This window comes from Danio rerio, chromosome 17 (assembly GCF_049306965.1).
Source record: "Danio rerio strain Tuebingen ecotype United States chromosome 17, GRCz12tu, whole genome shotgun sequence".
Classification (NCBI taxonomy): Eukaryota; Metazoa; Chordata; class Actinopteri; order Cypriniformes; family Danionidae; genus Danio; species Danio rerio.
The window spans coordinates 33477224-33504991 of NC_133192.1; the positions used below are offsets into that span (position 1 = coordinate 33477224).

At 36.3% G+C, this 27768-nt stretch overlaps 1 protein-coding gene and 1 long non-coding RNA gene across 7 annotated transcripts in view; one reads left to right on the forward strand and one right to left on the reverse strand.

Annotated features, from left to right (window-relative positions):
- Window positions 1-27768, forward strand: part of insyn2ab (inhibitory synaptic factor 2Ab) — a 206962-nt gene that overhangs the window by 82983 nt on the left and 96211 nt on the right. For 3 of the 6 annotated variants that reach the window (XM_009293154.5, XM_073928637.1, XM_068214607.2), the window contains exon 1: window positions 25078-25667. The exons of 2 other annotated variants lie outside the window; for them this stretch is intronic. The gene's annotated coding sequence lies outside the window, so the exon portion shown is untranslated. Of the gene's footprint in view, window positions 1-25077; window positions 25668-25741; window positions 26165-27768 lie in introns of those variants that run through there. One more of the 6 variants, XM_073928638.1, reaches the window with a different exon arrangement.
- On the reverse strand, window positions 19343-25318 carry LOC141378610 (uncharacterized). Its single transcript, XR_012393486.1, has 4 exons — window positions 24889-25318; window positions 24627-24805; window positions 24471-24500; window positions 19343-22404 (listed from the first exon to the last, which is right to left on the reverse strand). It is a non-coding gene; the product is annotated as an uncharacterized lncRNA (long non-coding RNA).

Here is a 27768-nt window from a genome sequence, read left to right on the forward strand (position 1 = left end):
GGCAACATTTATAAAAAATGTATTTCAAATATGTATTTTAAATACAAAATAGTATTTTGTAATTTGTAAGATCAAAATGGCTCAATATTTTGTATCAAAATACCTAAGTGTCTTGTATTTTTGTAGTTTCAAAATACTTTGCAAGAATGTCTACAGTACGATAACATCTTTAAAATGAAGCATCTGATTAGTGCTTTCTCATTATTTGCCTTATTCTTAGGAAGGTGGTGAATAATTGGATGCATTAAAAATTATGCTGAAAGAAAGTAAAAGAGACAGGGTGATGGGATATACTGGAGCACGTCAACAACAACTGAAAATAGCTACTGAGCAATGCTAAGACCAGAATATATACAATGACTATAGTGTACAATTCAGCATCTTTGCTTAAGGAATGATATGGAATATGGATGATGGGAATTTTACTGGCCACACAATATGTGGAAACATAATCAGCATATAGTACTGACTCATTACCTGCATTAAATGATTTAAACCAAAGGATATCATCTGGAAGACTTGCAATTTGTGCAAAACTTTTACTAAACTTAAAGAGCAACACAAGTTTCCTTTGGGTTACAAGTTTGACTCATTAACCATTAGCCACAACTTTCCCTATAGGTGAACGCAGTGGCAGAGAAAATTAGTTGATATCAAACATTGATTACTTTACCAAGTCAATTTAGGGGTGAAGGGATTGATCCAGTAGGCCAATTAATCGAAGGTTCGCAAAGAAATTTCATGCTACCCAAACATTTTTAAAATATAAAAATACCATTTTTTTTTATACATTTGTGGCTGCTGTATTTTGTGGTTTGTTTTGATACACTTAAAATTGAGGTATTTAGTATTTTATTTTTAAAATACAATTCAATGTATTTTTGCCCATCCCTGCCAAGCCTTTTTTGTCTTTTTAAAAAATGTCTAAAAGATGTCCATCCATAGCTAAATTTGAGCTGTCAGTGAAAATCTAATTACCAAAATAGACTAGTCATCATACAGATCCAATTCTCTAACTAGACAGTCTGTCTGATCTCTCTGTTTCATTGGACTATTGTTAGATATCTATGGGATTGTTACTGACAGCCCAATTTTTGCATGATTTTAGCCAAGACTTCTGTGTTTGCATGACTATTAGAAGTCTTCTAAATACAAATAAATGCTAGCCTAGTCTAGTGACCATAAGAAACTTAGCAACTACTGTATATGTTAGCTTATTCTAAGTTACTTAAATACAAAAACATGGGATCTTAACAGTGAACCTGGTATACTGCATTAATTAATAAATTCAGACATCCTAAAATCAACATTTGTTTGATTTGTAAATAATGTCTAAATTGAATGGCATTCAGAGTCAAACATTATGTGAACTCAGGAAAGTTTTTGACCTCAGTGTGGCACAAGTGACTCTTGTGTAAAAACATAAAACTTTAAGGGTACTTTCACACCTAGACTTTTGTTTCGGAACCTGTCTCGTTTGCCCAGTTAGCGTGGTTCATTTGGCTTATGTGAATCCACCAATTGCTCTCGGATCCGAACTCTGGAGCGGATCGATTGCAGTGAGAAAGCGATCCGATCCGAGTGCGGTTTTATCACTGTGTTTTATGGATATGTAATAGGCATACAGCTATATGAAGAGAGAATTATGAGTAGGGCGGGAAGTTTCACGAGTCTCCGGATGCCCGCAAAAAAATGATAATCTCCCGGTAACCTCGCGTCTCCCTTGTCAAACACCACCATATTACCACCTCTCCTGACAGCTGAGCGGGACTCTGCTAAATAAACCCTGACACTTTGACCAATGTGAGGAGAGTTTACTCACACGTGACTTGTTTTAGCTCTTTTGGTCCGATTAGAAACTTTGCAGTGTGAAAGCGAACCACACCAAGAGCAAAGAGCAACAATGTAACATTTGTAATCTCTGTTTCGGAACAACTGAATCGATTCACTGGTGTGAAAGGACCCTAAGTGATGTTTTGTAAACAGATTTCTGGAGGAGCTTGATCAGTCTTTGACAAGGCTAATTCATCACACACACAATCATTCTATTATCCAATCAGCTCAAGAGCAAACCCCTATAAATAGTTAAACACACCATACTTCCATTTTCTCCTGACTTCAGCATCCCTCCACCACCCCAACTCCACGCTATTAAACCAGATACCTATTTAAATCTGAGAGGGGAGCGTTCTAGAACTGGGCTAGACACTGTGCTCGGACCCTGTCTCTCAATATCCTGATAAGGGAAATAACACGAGTTAGGGTGTCTTCCTGAGCTGAAAGCCCTCTCCCCGGAAAGAACGCCAAATACGCATATTCTATTCAGTCAAATATTTGTGAGTGTGAACTTGTAAAAATGACATGGGTTTATATCTTGAAAAACATTTTAGCTTTGATTGGCTTTTTTAATGAACTAAAGCATACATTTTGTTTTTCACATAGGTGACACAAAAAAAATAAATTCTGCTCTGTCATTGTGATATTTAACTAAATTAAAATCGTCTTTATTTCTATAGCCCTTTTACAATGTATACTGTGTCAAAGCAGCTTAACATAGAGGTTGTAGTACATTGAAACTGTGTCAGTCCAGTTTTCATAGTTGAAGTTCAGTTTAGTTCAGTTCAGTGTGGTTTGAATTTCACTGTTGAAAGTTCAAACACTAAAGAGCAAATCCATTGATGCGCCGCTCCACAAGTCCCAAACTAAGCAAGCCGTTGGCGACAGCAGCGAGGAACAAAACTTCACCAACTGACAAAAGTGAAGGAATAAAAACCTCGAGAGAAACCAGGCTCAGTTGGGCATGACCATTTTACCTCTGGCCAAACTTTCTGTGCAGAGCTGCTGAATGATATGTGTTGTATAATAAGAGCATACTGTATGAACATGACTTGGTTGACTGAAATTTACTGACATGTTTTCATTTTGGATATTGGCTATTTGTCATGAGTTTGATTGACAGGTCATCTGACCAGTCATAATGCCAGTATTATGTTCCCACTGTACTATCTGCTATTATACAGGGTAGGCCTATTTGATTTTTTTAAAAATTATATATTAACATTGATGAACTTTATTGATTACATTGACATGGACATCAGTAATCAAATTACTTTCCTTAATGTGAATAAGACAACAAAATGATTAAGGTGTTTACATGAATCGCTTTTTGAATGTTCATTTCATGATCCTGTTTTACAGGTTACAGCACATAATTTGTTTAACGTCATTGCGTCACCACGCTATCCACGTTTCATGTAATTTCAGGTGTTTCATTTTTAATTTGTCGACTTTAACTGCAGTTTGGCACTTTCACTTTCAATCAGAAACCTTTTGGATGCGAGTATGAACTGCTAGAAGAGTGTTAATTTAATTTAATGCTTTAATTTAATACCACAAAAACCTTCACATTTCGTGCAGGTGTCTGTGCTCTTTTACTGATTCAGTAGGGGAAGAAAATAGTGTCAAACAGCCGTGTGTACACACTTTAATGTCACAAAATGCAGCAAAAATCCTACACAACGGTAATAGTTTAAGGTGTTTACATGTCTGTTCTGCACTTCAATAATGCCACTAAAATTGTTATACCATATGCCTTAATCAGATTTCTGTTTAGTCCGTTTTTGACCTTAATCAGATTACATTAATCAAAAATTGCTGTTTCCATGGTAGTCTCTTAATCAGAGTAATGTCTTAATCCTATTCAAATTATAGTATTGGTGTCCATGTAAATGTACTTAATGTGAAATGATACTTGTTGGAGACCTCTAGTGCAGACAACCTTATATAAAAGACACTGTACTGTATAATATCTACTATTTTATCTATTTTACAGTTTCTTTCAGTTTCATATTCTTGTCTGCATGACCAAATGTGCTATTGGTTATCCAGAAATGCATTTGAAAACACTGGTGTAATATTCCCCCCACTAAACATGTCATCTAGAGTACTGCGCACTTCAGAATCATGCTGGACGCAGGTGCTTTTTACCATCTTTTTTTATGAGTACTGTAAATTCAAATATACATGCTACTTGTTTAACACATTGTTTATGTAAACCACAACACAACACAATATTAACCTACGTTACATAACATAACACTTTACAATTCCTTGAACTTTTACACAGATCAAACACATTCAACAGCACAGATTCATTCAGAAATGATTATTCTAAAATCATTTTCAATGGCAGAGCAAAAATACACCATGGAAATGTTGTGTTTAAATTGTTAGTCACTCAGTTTTCATTTTGTTTATTTCATTAGGCTATCACAGATGTTCCAATTCATCTAGATTAATTCACATCAACAAGATTACACAATTACACAAATGTGAAAGTAATAGCTTAATGTAGTTCATTATTATAGTAATTGTAATGTATTCTATATATGTTACTTTGACAGAAAACCCTATATTGACTAATTTCAGGCTTACTTACATTATTATTAATACATTTACACATTTGTTAGCCCAAACTGCAGTTTTAGTTGAATTTTCTGGGCCATTTTAAAAGAGAATATGCTGATTCAGCTGCACATTAAACACAATAGTCATGATCAGTTTTCCCAGAGCTCAGATGATCTTTTGCACGAATTAGGCACGTGGGCTGTAGCTGAATGAGCTTCTGTCACAATGCAAATGTTAGCTTTGCGATCCACCGACACCAGATCAACCATCAGTGGAAATTAATGTTTCAGAATGTACCCCAAGCGAAGCTCCATTTACGTGCCGCTATTCTCACCCAATATCGTAGCACAGCTCATTAAAAAAACATGTGCACTTCTTTCATTTGTAATCCAGAGCTGAGAAAGGTTCCTCAGCGCAGAGCCTCGTGACATTTATGTGGGTGCGCGGCCGGTGTTGTAGGAATCAAATTGTCCCTGGCGATGTCATTATGTGACAAGCCGAAGCTCTCAGTCCACAAGGGTCAGTTCTGTCCGTTGTCAGGGGAATACGCTCAATCTCACTCAATGAAGCTGTCCGTTCACTCGTTAAATCTAATTTAAGGACCCGTAATTACGTTCTAACAGACCAGGCAGAAGAATAACTCCACCAAAATTGCCTAAAATAGGACATATTTTTTTTCCTAGCCACATTTTCTATCAGAAAAACAAGAGAAAATAGATGAGGAATAAGATGACTAAGCTATTTACAAACACTCTGGATTGCAGTTTGGTCCTTAATGCATTTAAGGCCAATATTGACATAAATTCTCATATTAGAATTGTTGGTTTGTGTTTTCAGGCATCGTATGACCTTGTCAGAGGAATTTCATTCATTTTTAAAAGGCATTTGTTTACACTGAAATCAGCATGTTTAAGACATTAATATTTTATTTGTAGGTACAGATTAAGAGATGCTACTATCCAATGAAATTTGTGTCTTTTCAACCCCTCCATTCAAAGATAATAATTTAATCAAATCAAATCACTTTTATTGTCACATCATCAGCAGCATGTGTACTGTGATGAGTGAATAGCTTAGGTTCTGGCTCCAGACAGTGCAAAATACAACGATAGTGCAAAATACAATGATAGTGCAAAATGCAACGACATACTCCCAAAACACAGAACAATATACAATTAACAATGTTGGCAATAATACTTAGAAGACAATACATATTATATAAAGCATTATCAGTGTTGTTAGTGCACCTTTACATATGACCAGATTTTAGCAAGTGGCGTTACATTATTTCACCAAAATCAAATCAAACTCAACACTTTTTTTAAAATTCTGAATATTGTCCAGCAAATTTTAGAAATACATTTTATTCACCAACAGTCATATCTGAACAGTAAGTACATGGATCACTTTATATTTTTCATCGACATACAAGTTACTAACTTGCCTGGTTTGATTGTGCTACCCACTGCACCACTGTGATGCCAAGCAGAATATTATACAGTAAGAAGAAGATATCAGTTTTCAACATCAAGCAGCATAACAAGCTGTTCTAAATGTCTAAAAATGGAAGGGAATGAGACCGGAAGTCTCAAGCCAAAAAGATTCCAGTGGCTATGCCTGCTGTACGCGATGAAAAAGGTGAATAAGCAAGCTTTTAAAGGTGATATTGGCTATGAATAGAAGACTATGCTATACTGAGACACTTTTCTCCACTCTTCAAATTCATGAACCATTTGCACTCACAAATAATGTTTCTTGAGTAAAGACAAATGCTGTTTACAAAACGCAGTTTTCTCTTGAGAAAAGTCTGAAGTGAGGCTGGAGTTATGAGTTTTAACTGACAGTTTCCAGTTGAGTTGATGTTTAGTCAAAAGCTCCATTTTATATTTTTCATTGGTTATGTATTAGTAAAATCTTGTACAGGTCGTTGACCAGTTTCCTGTAATCCATAGAAGCATCTATTTAAAGTAAGACAATGCATTGTGCCATTCTGTCAGCATAAAAGTTATTGTAGCTTGATTGGTAGAGAAACACAACAATCATGGCTTCAATCATAAATTTATTCCATTGAATTTATTTTATTTTTAACAGGGACAATGCTCATTATTCAACAGTAAAACTGTAAATAAGCCAGAGTTAGACACAAGAGCTAATTTTCATCTGTTGCCCCCTGCCGGATAAAAAAAAGGCAAGTAAAGTTACATACATCAACAGTTACTGTAGCACATTGGGTAGTGCAGTCACCTCACAGCAAAAAGGTTGCTGGTTCAAGCCCCGACTGCGTCAGTTTGCATTTCTGTGTAGAGTTTGCATGTTCTCCCCATGTTCGCGTGGGTTTCCTCCAGACGCTCCAGTTTCCCCCACAGTCCAGACATGTGCTATAGGTGAATTGAATTGAATAAACTAAATTGGCTGTAGTGCATGTTTTCCAGCACTGTGTTGTGGCTGGAAGGACATCCGCTGCATAAAACACATGCAGGATAAGTTGGCAGTTCATTCCGCTGTGGCGACCCCTGATTAATAAAAGGACTAAGCCAAAAAGAAAACGAATGAATAAATGAATGAATGAATGAATAAATGAATGGACATCGAAAAGACATTACACATTGAATTACACATAATTAAAAACTTGATTTGCTTTAAGCCATTTCTTTATTCTTATATTTAAATGTTGAATAATTTGTAATACCCCTCAAATCAATAGGAGGAAGTGCAGTCCAGAAATGTCTCGCTCTAACTAAGAAGACTGACCATGCAAAAGTTGTACATCTAAATGGCACAGCACAGTCTCCTCCAGTAATAGATCATGTTGCGCTGCCATTATTAGTCATCTGTGTTTCAAACCCACATGATGGAGGTGGAGCATATTCATTTAACAATTTAAAAATCATACAAGCATCAGCCAAATATTTCATATTATCAAACCTCAATAAATAATGCGTTTGTATAATATTTCTGTAATGCGAGGGACACTGACAATGGAATTAAGGATCCAAATGTAGATTTATTCAAGAGAGTTGTCATACAAACATGGGTCAGAGCAGGAGTGAATGCAGGAAATTCCAATGCAATGTAAACAAACAGATGAAGCAAGGGTCAGGCAAGGCAACCGCGTCATAATGTTACAGGGTTGATACAAAACAAAACTCAGCAATGTCTTTCATCGTCTTGTTTTTTTAATTGGTGGTTGGCATACATCCTTAAGGTGCATACCTGCCACCTACTGGTTGGGAGTATGGATCAAAAGTAAAATGTCTACCTTCTTATTCTTATTTCTTTAATGTTTTTAAGAAACATTAGTAAAACTTTCAACCTTTTATTTCCTACTCCACTACTTAGTGATATTAAGATCTACATTTACATTATTTTCCTCAATGTCCTTTATTATCGTATTCCATTCCATCTTATGTAATAGACATTTCTTTACAATATGCTCTATATTTTCCTCTTCATTGCAATTTCTACTTGGATGTCTCCCTATTTTAAACAGCCCACTATTTAAAGCAGTGTCCAAACCTTAACCTTGAGATAACGTTTCCTCACTTCTATTTCTCCCAACTGTTCTGTTTATACCCACCATACTCTAGATCATGTAATACCATATTCCTATTCTCTCATTCTCCCTTTTCTTTTGCCACCCCATCCTTACATATCAATGAATTATAATCTTCATTTGCATTTTACTAAGTCTTAAAAACATGTCAATATCTAATTTTTAGTGGCCTCCTTTGCATTTTCATCTGCTTCTTCATTCCCTAAAATTCCAACATGTAGTGGACTCTAAATAAAAGCTAAAATGATCTCCATAAGTTAAATTCTATGTATTGTCTGTAAAATTTCAATCAAAATCAGCAATGTCTTTGAGTGTGTGTGCTGTTTTATAGTCTGTATAATCAGTTCTTGAGCAGTTTCCAGCTTTGTGAGTGTAATCAAAGGAGAACTGGAACAGGTGTGAGTGTGTGGTGCATGACGGGATTTGTAGTTACTGTACTTTGGTAGCAGATATGTAGTTCTCCAGCGATCTGTATGGACTAGATCAATGGTGATTGTGCCAATTCCAATGATTATACCTAATAGTCTTCTGATCAAATACTTAAAGTGTATGCATGCATGCATTGATAAAATGTGCACCTTAAACAGACTGTAAATAATGATCCAAAGTCTCTGCCAAATGTGTAAATGTTAATTTTGTGAACTGGAATTAGGATGATTAGTGGGTAAGGGATCTTCTAAAAAGTCCATGTTGTCCATCAGTCATGATACAACACACACTACACAACTCTGTCTGTACTTTTTACTTTAAAGGGCGCTTACCTTTAAAAAAAAAAAAAAAAAAAAAAAAAAAAAAAAAATATATATATATATATATATATATATATATATATATATATATATATATATATTGGGGATGTAACGGTATCAGAATTTCACGGTACGGTAATACCTCAGTATGAATGGCACGGTACGGTATTTATTGAATCATTTACAGGAAAAACAAAACTAATGAAAATACTCCAAAAAAAGTGCCAAAAGTGTCAATGACATACAAATTAGCCATCTATCTGTAAGCTTTGAAACAGGAACTTCAATTTTAATAACAAAAAATTATTAAACCATGTAAAAAAATGAAGTTTCAATTTAGTATTGTTGAAAACTCATCACATTCAACATTTAATCACTCACTCACTCACTTAGATAGAGATGGGTTTTACGGAAAATTATCATATAACTATAATCTGGTAAAAGCTGGCATCTCTGGGCATTTACAATGTCCCCTGCAACAGAAAAAAACCCTCTCATTTGGGACTGAGGTTTCTGGGACAGAGATATGACTTGGCCCAGGTTGACAGCAGTGGGTAACGTTGTGCATTGTCTTTCCCCCACTTGAGAGGACAAGCCATGAGTGAGATAGAGGTCTCTTTGCAGTACAAGTCAATGTCTGCATCAATCTGAACAGTGTGCTGTGTTTCTGCAGTCCCCATGACTGTATTTAGTTGTATTCCCCAACTTGGGCTCAACCTGTGCAGTGCACATGCCCTTTTTAGTCTTGGATAGAAAGTGCCCTTCCAAAACGATCAAAAGTGCCCCCGCGACACGACACACCCTCCGTCCCGCCCTTCATTACGCGCGCGACAACACAGCTGATCAGAACGCGCGCGACAACACAGCTGATCAGAACGCGCGGCGACAACAACAACACCCCCAACCCCCTCTTTTTAGAGAGAAACCGAAATGCTTCCACACATCCAATTTAAAACCCGCTTTAGGTTTGATCATTTCCAGCTCTTTTTCATCCCTGCTACTAGCAACACCGCATTACTGGATCTGTAGCGACAACAGACCGCAAAGGATGATGGCCACGCCTGGGCTGATGGGAATTGTAGTTTCCGCTACCTCCCGTTCGCTTCATTCGCCTGAGCAAATTTTCTCAGTAGACCTATAGTTTTATCGAGTCATGCGACTACGGTAATATTGAAAAAAATTGCTATTGCGGTATGTTACATTCCTAATATATATATATATATATATATATATATATATATATATATATACATGTTTTGCAGGAGAATCATTTTAAAACAGAGTAAACAGAGTTACTGCAAAGTAATTTCAAAGCAGGCCTCTTATTTATTATTAAATAATGTAAAAGTTTTGTCCCTGTAGTAAAACGATGGCAAGTTTATTTACACATGAAGTCAAGATGTAAGTAATGCAAAATAAATTCATTTGCATTTGTTATGTGGATGAATTTAATTATCATCAAAGCTCAACAACTATGTAAATAGGTCCGTGTGTGTTCTTGAGCAGCCACACAGAGCAAAATGAAATGTCTTATTGTATCAATTCAGTTGTGATAAATGCATTTACACATTCAATAAAAACTGTTAAACTATTTGAACGGTTATAAATAAAACCCAACTATTAATTCCTTTATTATTATATAAAATGTTTGTGACAGAACCACACTTTGCATGAAAACAAATGTGATCATGTTGTCCTTGCGGCCAAATGCTGTCATTTTGCATATTTTATGTGTCTTCCTAATTGTTTTTTGTTATGGCATTACGAAACAACAGATCCACATGAAGAATCTAATGAATGCCTTGTTCTGTGTTTCACTGTCTCATGAATTCTTTTCCCCCAACAAATGTTAAGCAGGACTCTGTTTGTGCCTCAGGCTGTATTCTGACTATTCTAACAGAAAAGAAATATGAACTCTTCTATCAACCAATTACGTAAAGAATGAGTGCGAAAAGGCCATAAATTATTCATAATTCACCAAAAATGACTTAATCTACTCCACCAATATATATAAAAAAAACATCAACAACTGCATGGGCAATAATAAAAACACCCAAGTACCCACTGGGAACAAGCCTTTACATCTATTATCATGCACTGTCAGAGAGGACAAACACTCCATCACTGCATTACAAACAGCACGAGCATTTACATTTTCCTCTGATTTTGCTGTGTGGTGACAAAGGGACATTTGACAGCATTGAAACTCTCTCCAGGACGCCTGCTTTTATAGCAAAGCTTCCTCATGTGGTGAGATCTGTTAGATGGCAAAGCTGTCATGTCTTGCCAACACGCCTCAGTGCTTGTGTTTGTATCTGCTCCAAGCAAAGAGTTACAACCCACAGAACTGAGGGAGCAACGTTAAACAGATGTATAGTTGATACATAGTTTATGGCTAGGTTGACACTGTTCCCGTCACTTCTGTTCTGTGGATGCTATGACAAAACAAGTTACTGGCAGTGCTTGGTAATAGCTTTAGCACTGTAGAAAGGAAAAATATGAAGATATTGATGTATAATAAGAGCTCATAACAATACCTTGAATTAAAGGAACATTTATGCGTTGTGTCATATCACTCTGCTCTTTCACTGTGGGTTGTTTTTTTGGAGTGAAAAAATGCCAATGAACTTTAATAAAACTCCTCTGTTAAAGGGATTCACCCAAAAATGACATTTCTGTCATCATATACAGGTTCCAAACCTGTTTGACTCTCATTCTTCTGTTAAACACAATAGAAAATATTTTGAGAAAGTTACTGGTTTCTATATCTGTATTTCCTATTATGGAATTCAATGGTTACAGGTTTACAGCATTTTCCAAAATATCTTCTTTAGCATTCAACAGAAGAAAGAAACTCATAAAGGTTTTGCACCATTTGAGGGTGAGTAAAATATGAGTTAATCTTCATTTTTGGGAGAATAAACCATTTAATAGCATTAATTCTTCCCTGTGGTTTAGTAAAAAAAATAAATGTATAAAGAAAATTAACAATTTAAAATGTCTGTATTATGCCTTGGATTTAAAATAATTAATTTTACATACATTTAATCATTTGGCAGAAGCTTTTATAAAACTAGCTTTTTGTAAAACATTAACTGGTAAATATTAAAAAATATAATATTGGTAAATATTGAAACTACATTTCTAGAGGAGGACTAATAATTAAAATTAAATATAAATTGTTAAAATAAAATAAAAAAAATTATATAAACATAATAAAACATGCTGTTAATTTTAAGATTGCACATTAATAAGATATAAAAACTGTACTAGTGTTAGTAAAGTCAGAGCAAGTTTTTTTTTTTCCAATCCAGGCTCATTCCAATTACGTACCCCTATCTTCATTTCGCAAGAGAGCAAAATACGTCCCAGGAGATACAATTTTTTGCAGTTTTTGTTTTTGTGAATCTGCCAGAGGCTGCTGTGTACGCATTTGGAGATCTCAAATCAAAAGTGACATTCGCGCCTGCTGTTCTCACGTAAATCCACCAAAGGTCACTGTTGACTAACTCACAGACTGACTGACCAACAGACCAACCCCAACAATAGTATTTTGAAAAGCACCTATTGACCCACCCGCTCCCTTCCCTAAACCCAACTGACAGTGTTTTAAAAAGCAATCCAGAAAAATAAAAGCCCTCTGTTTTTTCTACCACATTTTCAGAGTTTACCACACTCAATGTCCAAAGTCCAACCTAAAATCCACCAAAAATCAATGTTGTTTGACGTCATTAATGTTTTTACCTTGAAAAGATAGAAAAAGTGACTTTTGTTAAGATTTTTAATCTTTAGTTTGGTGTTGTATGTTAAGGTATAAAAACCTTGTAATAAACTGCCCATATGTTTTCTGATATTTTCAAGACTTATTATTATATAAGTTATATATTTTTATTATATATTTTATATTTATTATATAAAGATAAAAACAGCTGTGCTTTTGAAAGTGACATTAATCGTGGTGATTTTACTTGGCATTAAGATGCATTGGAGAAAGTTTCAACTGCATTATTAAATGTGATTGTAATTGCTTTTGATAGAGGAAGGTCAGTCCCTGCTTTTTAAAATCAGCTTCGCAGTGACAGAGTCAGCGGCTTTTGTCACTCTCACTGTATTAAAGATGGAGTTTTTACTGTTTAATGACTTTCTTGGTAAAAGTCAGTCTGCTAAATCCAGACATACCCTCTAATCAGAGACTCGATGCTACGCAGATCGGATACATTTTAAGACGACCCCACTTCTCTCAGCAGGTTTTACATGTAATTACTTGAATCCATTATTTGTAATTTCAGATAAAGCTGAGTGATTGACAACCCACGTTTAACAGCAGGATGGTGAAGCTTGGTGGTTAAAGATCTGGTCTAGAAAAAAAGATTGTAGGTTCAAAACTCACCATCATTATTAATGTAGCCTTGAGCAAGGCAATTTGAGCTGCTGTGAATAATTCAACTAAATGACAAAATAGTAGGTCTGCAGGCTAAAAATATCGATCTTCAATCGAGCAATCTTAAAAATCACATGCTAACCGTAAAATTACATGATCAGTCTTTCACTGGGTGTTTCTGCGCCTCCACTGATAAATCTACAGCATGAAATGAAATAATGGAAAGAAAGCATGTCTTTATATTGAGCGATTCTCATAATGTCGGCACACAAAAACATACAGTGCAATCTGTGATTCACAAACAAAGTATTCTTTTATTCGATTCACTTCAGTCAATCAAAGCTTTACTGCTTCAGTCCAATTCAAAAACAATTTGAAACATGACAGTGCAATCAATGCAGTATGATTCACAGACAGATGTTTTTTTTACTGAATGAAAAACATGCACTGCAGTCTAATTCACAAACAACAAATCTTTTAAATCAATTATTTTTTAGTCAAACAGTCCAGTTCAATTTATAAATGATTCTTTTAAACAAATCTTTGAAACAGTGACAATCAGTGCAGTTGATTCACAGGAAAGGAACGTTTTTAACAGATTTATTAATTTATTTAGGCAACGTTCATACTACAGACATATATGGCCCAAATCTGATTTTTTTTGCCTATATGTGACATATGTCAGATCTGTTTTTGTCATGACAGTGTAAACAGCCTAAACCGCATGGAAACTAAACTAAACTAAAATTGTTTATTTTGAATATTGTTTGAATGACAACTGGCACTCAATATATAAACATTAGAATTTTCATCAAAAATGCACTGTATAGTTCCATCTATTAATCATATGACAGAAAATAGCAGCATGGGTGAAGGTTAAATGCATGTGTAAACCTTTTTAACACGTAAAAAGAAGTATTTTTACTTGTTAAAATTTATTTTAATTTGTTTCCAGCTTCGAATTTATTCCAACTCCAATTTAATATAATTAAAATTTTAGATTAATCTAATTCAAGCTGATCACCTTATTGGTCTAATTTAGATTGATTAACCTAATAAATCCTTATTTTCAGTTAACAGTTCATCATTTTCTCGAAGTCGCTAAGAGTCAGTATGCTGGCCAGTTACATCTGCTCACAGATACATCCTTGCTAGTTCTGGTTCTATAGAGGATATAACTGTAAACTAATTTCCTTAAGTAATATTAGGCTGCCCCATGCTTGCTCATACGTGAAGAAACTTTGATTTAGCCACTAGATTATATCAGATTAGTGATTGTCAGAAATCAACAGGTCTCTAATACTGTGCCTCCATCCATTGAGCCTAGATGTATAAATGAATTCTGGTCGTAGGTTGCGGAAACATCAGCCTAAACAATCTGCTATAGATTTACATGATTTCAGGAGATATTGGAATTAAACAAGAATGTTACATTTATTTGTCAGGCAAAGATTGTCCATTCCAATTCACATAATTAAACAAAATAAGCCAATTCAGAATTGTACCACATCATTTAAAAGGTAGAGATAAATACCTTACAGTGTAGTAGTATGTTGCAGCATATAAGTCTTAACACACGGCAACGAGGTACCCTGGCTACATAATTCCACAGACACTTCTACACCTTTCTCTTAAATACTCAAATCACCATGAATTCAAAACAATCAAAGCTTGACCAAGACCCTTGCCTGGTCATGAGTTGATGTGAAGACTATTTTCCCCGGAGTGGAGCATCTAAGTCAAAACCCAAATTAACTGATATAAGGGAAATTGTAAAATATTACAGTGAAATTAAGACCCCATAACCAATCCCACAGAGACATTTAAAATGACACCAAACATGAATATAGAGTCACAAAATACAACAAAAACTTGGACATTCTGTGTGGAACTGCCCTGGTGGAGAAGGTAAAGACCAGGGCAAAGAGGGAGGCTCATGATGCATGATCGCGACAACCTGAACAACTGGTTTCCTATAGCTTATCTTCACAGATAAGAAAGTTTATTGTTTTTGTGCATGGCCATTCTCGTGGTCTTGTCTCAGGTGCAGTTCCATAACAGTTCTCCGGGTTTAATATTATAGACTTAACATCCTTACAGAACCAGGTGTGAGTCTGGTTCACCACACCGGTGGTCAGAGAGACGCTCAGCATGCTTGTCATAGATGACAAATTATCAGTGTTTTCGATCACAAAAAAAAAAAAAAAAACTTCTTTTAAGATTCAAACACTAGAATGCACATTAGAACTAGCAAAACAAACATCTGTGAAAACAGCAATAATTATTAAACATAATCTGACAACTTGCTTTATTTACTTCATATAGACATTATGTGCTGTGCGTAGTTATTCTTTAGCGCATACGAGTCAGTTTAGGACCATTATCTGTTCACACTGGAAATCTGAAATTGGCATTTATAACAATAATGAAAACAGCTATGCAAAAATATGATCTGAGAAAAAAAAAATCTGATTTGAACACTAAGCCTCACAGTGTGAACTAAGCCTTATTTGTTTCTTTCTTTTTTTAGAGTGTATAATGTCTAATACAGTGCATAAACCAGTGCAAATTAAATCAAAGAAGTGGAGTCAATGATGAAAAGATGAGGTTGATAGGACATACCTTTGGGGCTTCAAGCTATTGTACAAATACCAGTGAATTGACAGCTGTACACCATAGTTAATCACATTGTCCAGTTAATGTGAATTCTCTCCACACACTCTTTACCCAAATTGAATTTTACCAGAAAATTACATGAAAACCCATTGCCCTAGAAACTAGTGTTTCTCAACCACATTCATGGATGACCACCAATTCTGCACATTTTCCATTAACCAAACACACCTGATTTAGATCATCAGCTTATTAACTGAGACTAAAAGACCTGTAATAGGTGTGACAGACAAAAGAGACATCCAAAACATGCAGTGTTTGTGGGCCTCCAGTAAAGTGGCTAAGAAACACTGCCCTAAACCACTTTTTTTAAACACGATTTTTTTTCATGAAATTAAACTAACCAGCCCTTTTAGTAACATTGAACTTAATGTAAGGTCGAGTGAAGTCAACTATTTGGGTTAAGAGCTTTTTCACAGCTAATTGCAAATGCATGTCTTAAACAAACTCTGACGTTTTTTAAATACCAAAGCATTTTTTCATCTGGCACAATCTGTTAGTAAAACTGTCCCTTTAACATCTGGGTTAGAAAAAACGAGAAAAAACAAGGATATGACATTGCTCATATCCTACAGCTCAGCTGCAAACCCTCACCCAACTGTAAATGAGTCCCCAGAGAGTAAATATCTCACTGTAGTGGCTCTGCTTCCATTACCTTTATTACATCTGTGTGAGAAAATGTTAGCCATACAGAGAGAAGACCACGAGGATCCAGTAATGCCTTGTTAACAATGAAATGTAAGATTGGAGAACACCTTAAGAAGACCTGCAATTATATGGTGCATGTCGGCAAATTTAATTAACAAGTCTTGAAACATATGTCAAACCTACACTTAGACAGGCAAAGCATTTTTTTTTTGGTGTCAGGAACACTTAGGTTGATTCGGAAAATAAAAAAAAGCCGGTCATTTGAAGACAGTAAATTCTGCCACCAAATAGATTCCTTCTTACATTCCTCCAAGGAATAATGCAGCGTTTTGTTGGTAACAAGAGAAGGTTAACGATTAAAGTGTGGTCAATTGTGCAGTCGCCATCCGTGTCTAACTAGGCATGCAATCTCTTTTATCATTGTGAAAAATCAGTGTATGTGTGTTTAGATACACTAGGTAAAGGGTTATTACTGTAGGTAGGGGGCAGCAACGCTTCAGTGGATGTAAATAGTCTGAATCTGAGCAAGACACCTGCTTTGTTTTTTTTCTACACATACAGACACCCGCACACATGCTGCCAAGAGAGCTGTGCTGACACCATAAAGCCTGAGAAAAGGTTTAAACAACCACCAGTGATGCTGTTAATCACAGTCAATCTCCTGTGCACCATGCTTCACAAAGCCTGAAGAACATCCAGCGTTCTCTGTCCCTCGGCAGCCGTAACATCTGCCCACATCCCTCTATACGGCACACATGAGATGAACACAGTACTTCTCACCCTGCTCTTTAATACCAACCTTTGTCTCAAAGTACACATTTAAATATATTGGCGACATGTTCAGTGTGCCTTAAAATGGAGAACTGCTAAATGATTTGTGTAAACATCCTTTCAGCCAAGGTCGATTCATGCAGGCACTCTGGAGAAATCACCCATTTCCATTATCTGTAGGTTTAGCACTATTGTATTTGCATGAGTAAAGAGAGCTTCTGTGGTCCATATTGAAATCTGTGATTTTTTTAAGTTAAAAGGATAGTTCCCCCAAATAGAAAATGTTGTCACCTTCATGTTGTATTATGATGTATGCCTTTCTGTTGTTCCTCTTAACACTGTAATGAAGAACAAACGATCTGAATCACTGTCAAACGATCTGAATCACATTATTTTATGAGAAAATAATACTGGGTCTCCAACATGTTATTTAGCAGTCTGAATGAAGCTTAAGTAACTAAATGCAGGGGCGGATTTAATGATTTGGGGGCCCTAAGCAATTACAGCCATTGGGCCCAAAAGTTCTAAACTGCAACTTTTCCAGTTTCATTTATTTTTAATTTATTTATTTTGTTCTTTTATTTTGATTATATCACTTAATCACTCCTTTTCTACATTTTGTCTTAATGCAAAATAACAATAACAACATATAAAGCATCTTGTAAAACTTTTTAGATGATTTGTTTTCTTAAAATGAATTTACAACTAAAATTATTCATAAAATATTTTGTTTTTTTTTAACTAAATCTTTACCTAATTTGACTGCTGGACTTCTCCATGATTGAGGATGGTGTAATAAACATTAAACTTGTATTTTTTAGACACTTATACAAAATATGATAGAACATGGTGTTGGGTATAATTTATACTATTTATTTGGGGGACCTCAGATTTCCTGGGGCCCTAAGCGGCCACTTATGTTTGCTATTGGTTAAATCTGCCCCTGACCATATGTCAACCACAAATTGTAAGCCCCAAACCATTATGGTCTACTAACAAAGGTTGGTTTACAGTTTACATTCATTTTTTGTTCGCTTAGTCCCTTTATTAATCCGGGGTTGCCACAGCGCAACGAACTGCCAACTTATCCAGCTCATTTTTACGCAGCGGATGCCCTTCCAGCTGCAACTTATGGGAAATACAGTTTATATGGAGATAGAAACTAGTTAGAGGTCAAGAAATCAACATGAATTCTAAAACAAGCCATCAGAATAAAGAGTTCCCAAAATTACCCTTATGAGTTAGTTCAACCATATAACTAGGCACTGTATGCATTTATTTATTTATTTAACATATATATATATATATATATATATATATATATATATATATATATATATATATATATATATATATATATATATATATATATATATATATATATATATATATATATAACAAATGCATATATGCATTTATGCACAAATCTAAAACAAATCTAATGAGTTTACAAATTAAGTCATGTGTAATACAATGAAAAGGCACAGGAAAAAGTATTGAACACATGAAGAATGCAAGACGTAAAAAGGCAGTGAAAGCCCAGACAGCAGCTGAAATCACTTAGTAGTTATTCAGCAACACTCCACTCTTCCTCATTGTAAATTAATATCAGCTGCCTTAGTGGCAGGAGGATTAAAATAAAACCAGGGTGGACATTTCAGAAAGACGTTGATCCAAAACACAGCCAAGGAGACTCTCAAATGCTTTTGGAGAAAGAAAACCAAGCTTTAGAATCACCTGACCTGAATCCAGTAGAAGTTTGGATAGACAAAACCCACAGAACATCAAGATTTTTATACACTCTGTTGAAGTCTGAAAACGTCACACCTGGGCAATGCATGTGACTTCATTCTACATTTGAGAGTTGTCTTTAATATACTAAATCATCTATTTTGCTCACAGAATTTTTGAACACTCTGAATTATAAAGAATTATTATTTTTTTAAAATTGTATAAATTTTTTGCATTATTTTTTTATTGTGTTTTTTTAATTGTATTACAATTTTAAAAAGAATGCAAAAATAAGTGTTTTCACTTAAGGAACTAGATTGTCAACCCTTCTGTGGATTAATATTTCATCATGCGATTTTAATTACATTGTTCATTGACTTTTATAACCTTTTGAACCATAAAACCATTAAGTGACCTAAAAAATGATTAGAAAAATGTTGGAGCATTTTTTATTATTATTATCGTGTACAGTCAGAATACACACGCAGTGGTCTCCCGCAGTCTTGAGGGAATATGCACGAACATTATGAAATTAGCGAGCAGAAGGTGATCTGTTCCTGTAACAATAAGAGGAAGCCCAGCGGCCTTCAGTGTGAGCTGAGCCAATGGAGATCACGCAGTGAAAATCACTCTGAGCAGCAGCGGGAGGAGAAAGCAGGAGGATGTGCTCAACACAGACAGGATTTTCTCCTCTCTCCTTTCACTCCTCTGATTAGCCCTGCTCGGTAATATAGGCTAGAACTCAGCAGTGAATCTCAGCAAACATCTCTGCTGTCTCTCTCACTGTTTCTTTCCTTAATATCCAGACTCGCACCTTAGGGCATGTTCATATCAGCGTTAAAACAACCAGAAGAGAAAATGATTTCCTTCTGTTCTTCTATTGCCTGTTGTTGACACCTTTGAATTCGATTTTGGCTTTTATGCAGAGAAGAATTGGCCTTGACAGGCAAATTGAACCATAATATATCTGACTCATAAGGCTGTGAGGATCTGGGCCACCCTGCACCACTGGGGGCGTCCCGTATGCCAGTGGGCCTATTCGGATTTCATTGACACTTAAAAAGAGCTGAAATGTAGCTGTGTTTGTGCTGGCGGCGCCAAAAGACAATTTGAATTGCACAAGACAAACCTCAACAGAGCAAGTCCCGAAAATGGTAGAAATTCCATTTAAGACATCTGACCTCACTGAAAGTCACTGTATAATTTGCACACTATTACCACTGAGGGCATTCTGGGAAATGTCAACTCGCAACATTTCCTATTGTTAACATCTTGTGAATGCCGTCTCCTTAAAAATGTTTTACAAATCTTTTTGTGTGTCTTCAAACTGCTTAAGCTGTGCTGGCAGATGAGATTCGACATCCCTGCAGAATTATCAAGATTTTTCTCCTTCAGTAATTGGTGGAGGGGAGAGTTTTATTTTACTTTCCGGCTAATGACAGCCCATGGCCTGAGGCACAAGGGAGAGAAGTTTCATTTCACAGACACCTGCAGAGACTTACATTTTTTGGCTAAAAGAGACACTTTGTATGAACTCCCTTCTCTCAGCCTCTAATGAGAACAGCCTTTTTTTCAGCCTGTTTTAATTGCAGAATATGCATGCAGAATATTTCCTGAAGTTCATGAATATGATATGAGCACATTTACTGATGTAGGAACACTTTTAGCTGCTGCAGAGTAAGCTGAATGTGTAAAGCAATCAAGCAGGAACATCTGAACGGGTTGAATAAAAACTACCGGTGCAAATGAAATGCCAAATGCTCTGGTTGGAGTAGCAGATTATTAGTTAGATGCACGTTTAAAAGTGCATTTTAAAATGAATGCAGTTTAATTTCAGTGGAACCTAACAAGGCACTGAAATGTATGTTATTTAGTTTTACTCATTCCGTTTGTTGGTATAAAAACACCATTCAAACGTTTGAGTCACTAAATTTTTTAGTTTCTGAAAGAAGCCTGTTAGGCTTATCAGAGCTCCTCTATTATTTTTGCAGGAACTGTGATATGCGGTGCATACCAAACAGAATATATCACCCTCCAAAGAGCACCGAAAAAAAGGGGAGTGAAAACAATCATGGCTTCTATTACATATTGAAGTGTCGTTCCAAAACTAAAGCGCTCAAAACTAGCCACTTGAAGGGCCCTTCGGAATGAAGGATTTTTAAGGGTACAACTGATGGACACTTCGGCCCCTCCTTTGCTCAGGGAAGTTGATTGTAGTTGCATACTGCATTACCATTCGGAAAGGCTCACCCCTATGCCCTAATCACTCTGAAAGAACCCTTCCAAATGAAATGCAGTGATACACTCACTGGCCAATTCATTAGGTACACATACTGTATACAACTCATTAATGAAATGATTAATCAGCTGATCACATTGCTGCAAATCAATGCATTTGTACACGTAGACATGAGCTGCTTCTAAATAAGCAATCTTGTGAACCAAAATTCAATTCTAATACTCAAAAACGCAAGAACTGAGGATGTATGACAGAACTCGGATGTGTTCTTGATATCACGGATGCACTGAATGCAGATTTGAGCACAGCATTCACTCAAAGTCCCAGAAGTCTTTGCAGCTAAATAAAGGAGGAGGGTATAGTGTGGCATTTTATATTCATTATTATTTACAGTCCAGAGATATAGCCAAGCTTGTTAGCCTAAAATAGCCTAATGTCAGGAGTTTCCCTAAATGTGACTGTAAAAGTAAACATTAACATGAAAGTTTTAATAAAGGCATAAACACATCTTTATTTTTCTGAAATAATTAGAATCTGTTTATGTGCATTGTAAGACTTTTGTACATGCTACATATTTAGAGCAAACAAAAATAAATTATAAATATTGTAATGTTTACAAAGGATGGCACGGTGGCACAGTGGGTCACGCTATTGCCTTACAGCAAGAAGGACACTGGTTCGAACCTCAGCTGGATCAGTTGGCATTTCTGTGTGAAGTTTGCATGTTCTCCCCGTGTTCACGTGGGTTTCCTCAGCTATAGTGCAAAGGCATGCGCTATAGGTGAACTGGGTAAGCTAAATTGTCCGTAGTGTACTGTACGGTGTACCTGTATGTGTGTATGTCTTGGTCCTCTAGGTTGGGGGTTGAGTGTTGGACTTACAACTCACCTGGTAAAAATTTGATGTTATGAAATACCTACATGGTGTGGCTAAATATCAGCTTTGATAAAAATTGTGTAAAGGTTATTTGACCATCATGAAGATTGCAGCTTATTTGTTCTTTTGTTTTGGAGGTCTTCTGTAACTTGGCAAGACCATTTTTGACACGAACGTGAGTCCATCCCTCTGCATTCTTGGTGTTAAAAAAAGCCATGGTCAAGACAGTCTGCTGAAGAACAATGAGAAACTAAATTGATAGTGACTTTAATTTTGGTAAAGGTTGTTGGTGCCAGACAGGCTGTTATGAGTATTTCAGAAACTGCTGATCTACTGGGATTTTCATGCAGGACCTGTAGGGATGACAGAGAATGATCTGAAAAAGAGAAAATATTGATTATATTCAGATTTAATTGTCCCTTTATACATTTTGTTGACTTTGTTACATTGCACCTATGACAGCTAATTGCCAGCAAACAATTTTGTGTTTAATAGATGTACAAGACAAGAATACAAGACATCTAAACATTGACAGCTTGGCTAAAACAAGGCTAAACTTGGACTGTCAATCTAATAGACTTCTGAGAATAGCCCAAAACTAGACTAGTCTTCAAATAGAAAGATTATACAGACTTTATGTGTAGTCATTCATTTCTGTTTATTTGATGACTAGACTAGTTTTGGCCTATTCTTAGACGTCTATTAGATTTTCATTTAAAGGCCAAATTTAGTCTTGTTTTAGCCAAGACGAATATGTTTAGATGTCTATTAGACATCTATCTTTAAAAACAAAAAAATGCTTGCTGTTATTGACTGTAAGGTAAGGGTTAGTGGAGCCTGTTAGTGGAACAGTGTCAGCAGATATTAAACAGACACCTCTGCCAATTTTCGAATGAGAATTATTTGGTATGTAGTTGCAATCTAACTTATAGTCAACAGAATGCGTAAAGGTATATACAAAGAGTACTAAACAAGGCAATCATGATTATCAATAATGAGAGACATCAAACACCTTCCAATTGTTACCATCAAAAAAAAAAAAAAAAAAAAAAAATCATTTATACCCCAGGCAATTAAGTTTTTAAGTTCTTCCTCTCTTAGTAGCAGTTGATGCTTAGTAGACTGGATATTTATTTATTTGGCACATGTCTGTATATATATATATATATATATATATATATATATATATATATATATATATATATATATATATATATATATATATATATATATATATATATATGTATGCCAAATTTGAATTGTCAGAAGTCAAGTTTGTATGCTGCAAATTAAATTTCCCTGCAGGGACAAAAATGTCCTAACTAACTAACTAACTAACTAACTAACTAACTAACTAACTAACTAACTAACTAACTAACTAACTAACTAACTAACTAACTAACTAAGGGACTATCAGAATAAAGTGATGCAAAAATATCCAGTAGGTGGCACTTCTGTTGGCGAAAATGCCTTGGTGATGGCAGAGGTCAGATGAAAATCGCCAGATGCTTCCATGTCAGTAGGGACCAAATGAAAGATAGCATGATGCTATTTAAGGACCAATCTCTGGGAATATTTCATGCACCTTGTTTATTCTACACAATGAAAGAGTTAAAGCAGATCTGAAGGCAAAATCGGGTTCTCCTCTAAATATCATCACATTGTGGAATTAAAATGGATTTTGAACAGAGATTGTCTTTATACTATTGGCCATGAAGGTCAATTCCCTGACTGTGGGTTCATTTATTATCCCCAGCTGTGCTGTATTCCAGTGCAGGTACAGTGGAGGGGTTCTGACACTAAATTAATGCACCAAGGAATTGTTCTGAAGCAGGTTTATGAAGTGTTTACTCCTCCAGCTAATATTTCATGTACATCTCAGTGACTGAGTGAAAAATGAAGATTCAGTTCAGAATGGCAACATATTACTCTCGGGTAAAGGAATGAAAATAAGTCATTTCTAAAAATGAAGAATAAAAAATAAAGGCTGCAATTTCTATGTTTTATTATTCTTTTATTTTATTATTGTAAGTACAGCATGCCAATTATCTGAATTTAAAAACTAAAATCTGCCATATTCGTAACAACTGCTTAGCAAACAATTGTAATTTCTATTATTTACACTACGTGTAAATATTATTTAAAATGTTGTGTTAGCAAAATGTGCTTTTATTTACATTGACTTAATTAAATATGATCTGCATCAATACACATTAAAAATGCACATATGCCATGGAAAGTAAAGAACTTGTTTTCTTAAACTACTGACATCATGTTGCTAACCAAACAAAAACAATATTTTGATGAAATAATCAACATAATAATCATTTTGAGTTGAACAACAAACACATTGACATAACATTTCACTAAACATGACAACAAAATCACAAACAGCAGTGTAAGCCCTTGGTCAAACAATACAACCATATTAATTATTCATACCATAGTGCATGCTGGGAAGAGTGTGTGGGGCTGAAAAACAAATCACTTCTTCAGTGTACAGAACTAACAAAGCCTTCATCCAAATAATCTGTTATGTTTTTCGGGTTGACTTAATACTGTAAGAGTAGATATAGAGTAAGAGCGTTTCTTATCTACCTGAATAGTTGTTCTTCATAAGAGCAAAACACCAAATCCATCAAGTAAACATTTTGTTTGTTGTCTTTCAAGATTATTTACGTGATATAAGAGTCATATTTCAGCATGTGTGATGATCAGGACGGTCGCCCGCGTGTTTGAAGCAGCATCAACAAGGTTGATTTGTGCCCAGAGGAATTCTGCTAATTATAAAACACAGAGATGACTCGCGTTAATTAACAATCCAATTACGCTTCCCTACATTTGATTTTTTTTCACCCACATTGTAATCTTCCAATCTCTCCATCTCTTTCTCATTTAAATCGTGTCATCTTGTAACGAGGTGTAATCAGTGTGATAATACAAGAGCCAGCCAATTAAAACGCGTCAGTATTATTACTTCTCGGCTTTTTAAACATCGCTAACACACACCCACCATGTGATTACATAAGATCTGCGGGTTAGTAAGTTACAGTATAAGTAGATGATACCGATGGTGACTAAAGTAAAGCAGGACTTCATCTCAGCTCATTTCGCATCCTCTCTCAACCTTTCGCTTTTCCAAACTCTCCCCCCTCCTTTATCCCTCTCTTTTTTCTTATCAAACGCACACGGTCTGCAGCAGTGGATGAGGAGCATCGTCTGCGTCCGCGAGCGCGCGCCAACTGTCTGCACTTGAAAGTCTCTCTGTGTGTGTGTGTGTGTGTGTGTGTAATGCGCGCACCCATGTACCTCTCTCAGTGATGTGAGAAATCAAGAGGGGCACATCTCTTAAGCCTCCTTGTGGTGGGATTTCAATTTGACGCACTAAACGAAGCGCGCATCTTCGCCCTCATACACTCTGCATGTGTGTGAGTGCGCGCGTGTGTGCGCGTGAGCGTGTCCGCTCGCTGCAGCTCCGGCGTCGGGCAAACCCTCTCACTGCTGCACTTCAGCAAATGTGGAGCAACTCGTCTGCTGCCGGCCGCCTCGCATGGCTCCAAAACCAGCGGATATGCCCCAGTGCCGCGGGAGACTGACGCCTTCACTGTCTTCCTCTCCTCCGCTAATGGTCCTCTCAGGGTGAGTGTGCCCTCCGTCCAGCCCCGGTTTTTTTTACATCAAGTGCTGGACGCAGGAAGGTCTGTTTGTGCATTGCAATGTGCTTCGTTGAAATACGGCTGGCTGACGGTTACTTACAGTGTACCGCAGCTGAGTGAGTGAGCTTGGTTCAATTACACTTCATCTGTGCCTGTGCATCCTCAAAGTGGAGGATGATAATTCACTTTTTTCCCTGCTGTCCTTTGGGGGTTGCTGGAGCTTGTGAGGTTGGACATTGACGTGATTTGATTGTGCTCGCTCTTGTCATGCAACAGTCTGATGTTTAGTTAGCCAGTTGTTTTTTTTCCTCTGACATTTATGTTCTAGTAGTTCCTGAAAGCTTCATATTTTTGGCCGCAAAGGTAAATTGATGAAGGTGGGATTATGTCCTTCGTGGATGAGGGCATTTTTGTCTCCCACGCCTCAGCTGTGTGTTTCCGACTATGTGATTTTGCAATATGGATAACATGTATCTTCAGGTAAAGTATGCATTTTATTGATGGAGATCTGTTTAAAGGATGTTAGTCACTATAATGGGTAGTTAAGGAAGCATTTATTGGAAGCTGTATTGTAGTCGTGTCGTGTACTCATCTAGAGAACTTTTATGTAAGGTATAAACCTGTCAGCAAAACATGAGAGGATGTGCATTTGAATGATGGTAGTCCTTCTGTATGATATTGTGCTTCATCGTCAGTATGTGTGTGTTTGTGTGTGTGTGAGAAGGAGAGAGATTTCCACTCTGTCACGGACTACTCTGTATGATGAAATGACACTTTCTATCTTCACTGTGATTCAGAATCTCATCTTCTCCAGATATGAACTTTTTGTCGTTTGTACACATGCCAGGATGGGAAATCCTCCAGCGTATTACTTTTCACCCATTTTTGTAAAATGTTTCCATCATTCTTTCATTACCTTCTCCTTTTGGAAAAATGAGATGCTCAGATTTTTACCTTTTGAGATCTTATTCTCGGGTTTGAATCTAGGATGAGTGAGGCATTACATCCTTCCATCTCATTTTAGTATCATTTCCGATCTCTGTCTTCCCCAGTCCTGCAGTCTTATAGGCCTCTATTTGAACAGACGATGAATGCGTTTAGTCACGCACCACAGCGTCTTTACTCTCTTTCCTTGTTTTACTTTGTTTTTTTGCTTGTTCTTTAGCTTTTTTGTTCAAGTCAAGACTGATGGTGATGATCCATTGAAATTAGCCATTGTGTTTTAACTCTACAATTGTTAAACAAAGGCAAGATCATTTACATGATAAATGACAGAATTTCACTTGTTTTGTTCAGCACTCCAAATCTCTCTAATGATATTCAAATCAACATGCAGAGCAAATTAAACACCCACTTTTATCTTTCTCATCTTCTTTAAAGGGATAGTTCACCCAAAAATGAAAACTGCATAATCATTTTCTCAATGTTAACTTGTGCCAAAACAGTTTGAGGTCCTTTGTAAAGCTTTTTTTAAACTAATTTTAAGACGATCAATTGCTTATGACTGACCGCTGCTGGTCCCGCATTAGCTAATGCATGATTCACCAATCAGATGAGTCATAACTCATTATAAATAACCTTAATTATGATTGTTTCTTACCTCAGTCATTTTTGGCTTGAAGAATCCCCCCTTCCACCCCTCCTCTACTTTCTTTTCCTCGATAGGGTGGCATGGTGGCCCAGTGGTTAGCACTGTTGCCTCACAGCAAGAACGTCACTGGTCCAAGTCTCTAACAGGCCAGTCGACATTGCTGTGTAGATTTTACCCCTTCTCGCCGTGCTCGCCTTGGTTTCCCCAAGATTCTTCGATTTCCTCCCACAGTCCAAAAACATGCGACATAGGCGAATTGACCAAACCAAATTAGCACCATAGACGAGCTCTTAATCAGCAGTATATCTCTCCATAGCAATCCCTAATTTGTCATTAACTATAAATAGCAAGGGAGTTCTCGAGACCTCCCTTAGCTCAAATTCCTCTCTCGGCCTGCAAATGGGGAGGGAGCCCCGGGCTCGAGGATCTTATGAGCTAAGTGCTCTCTGCTGGGACAACATGCCAAACATGCTTTATAAACAATCATCTGCAA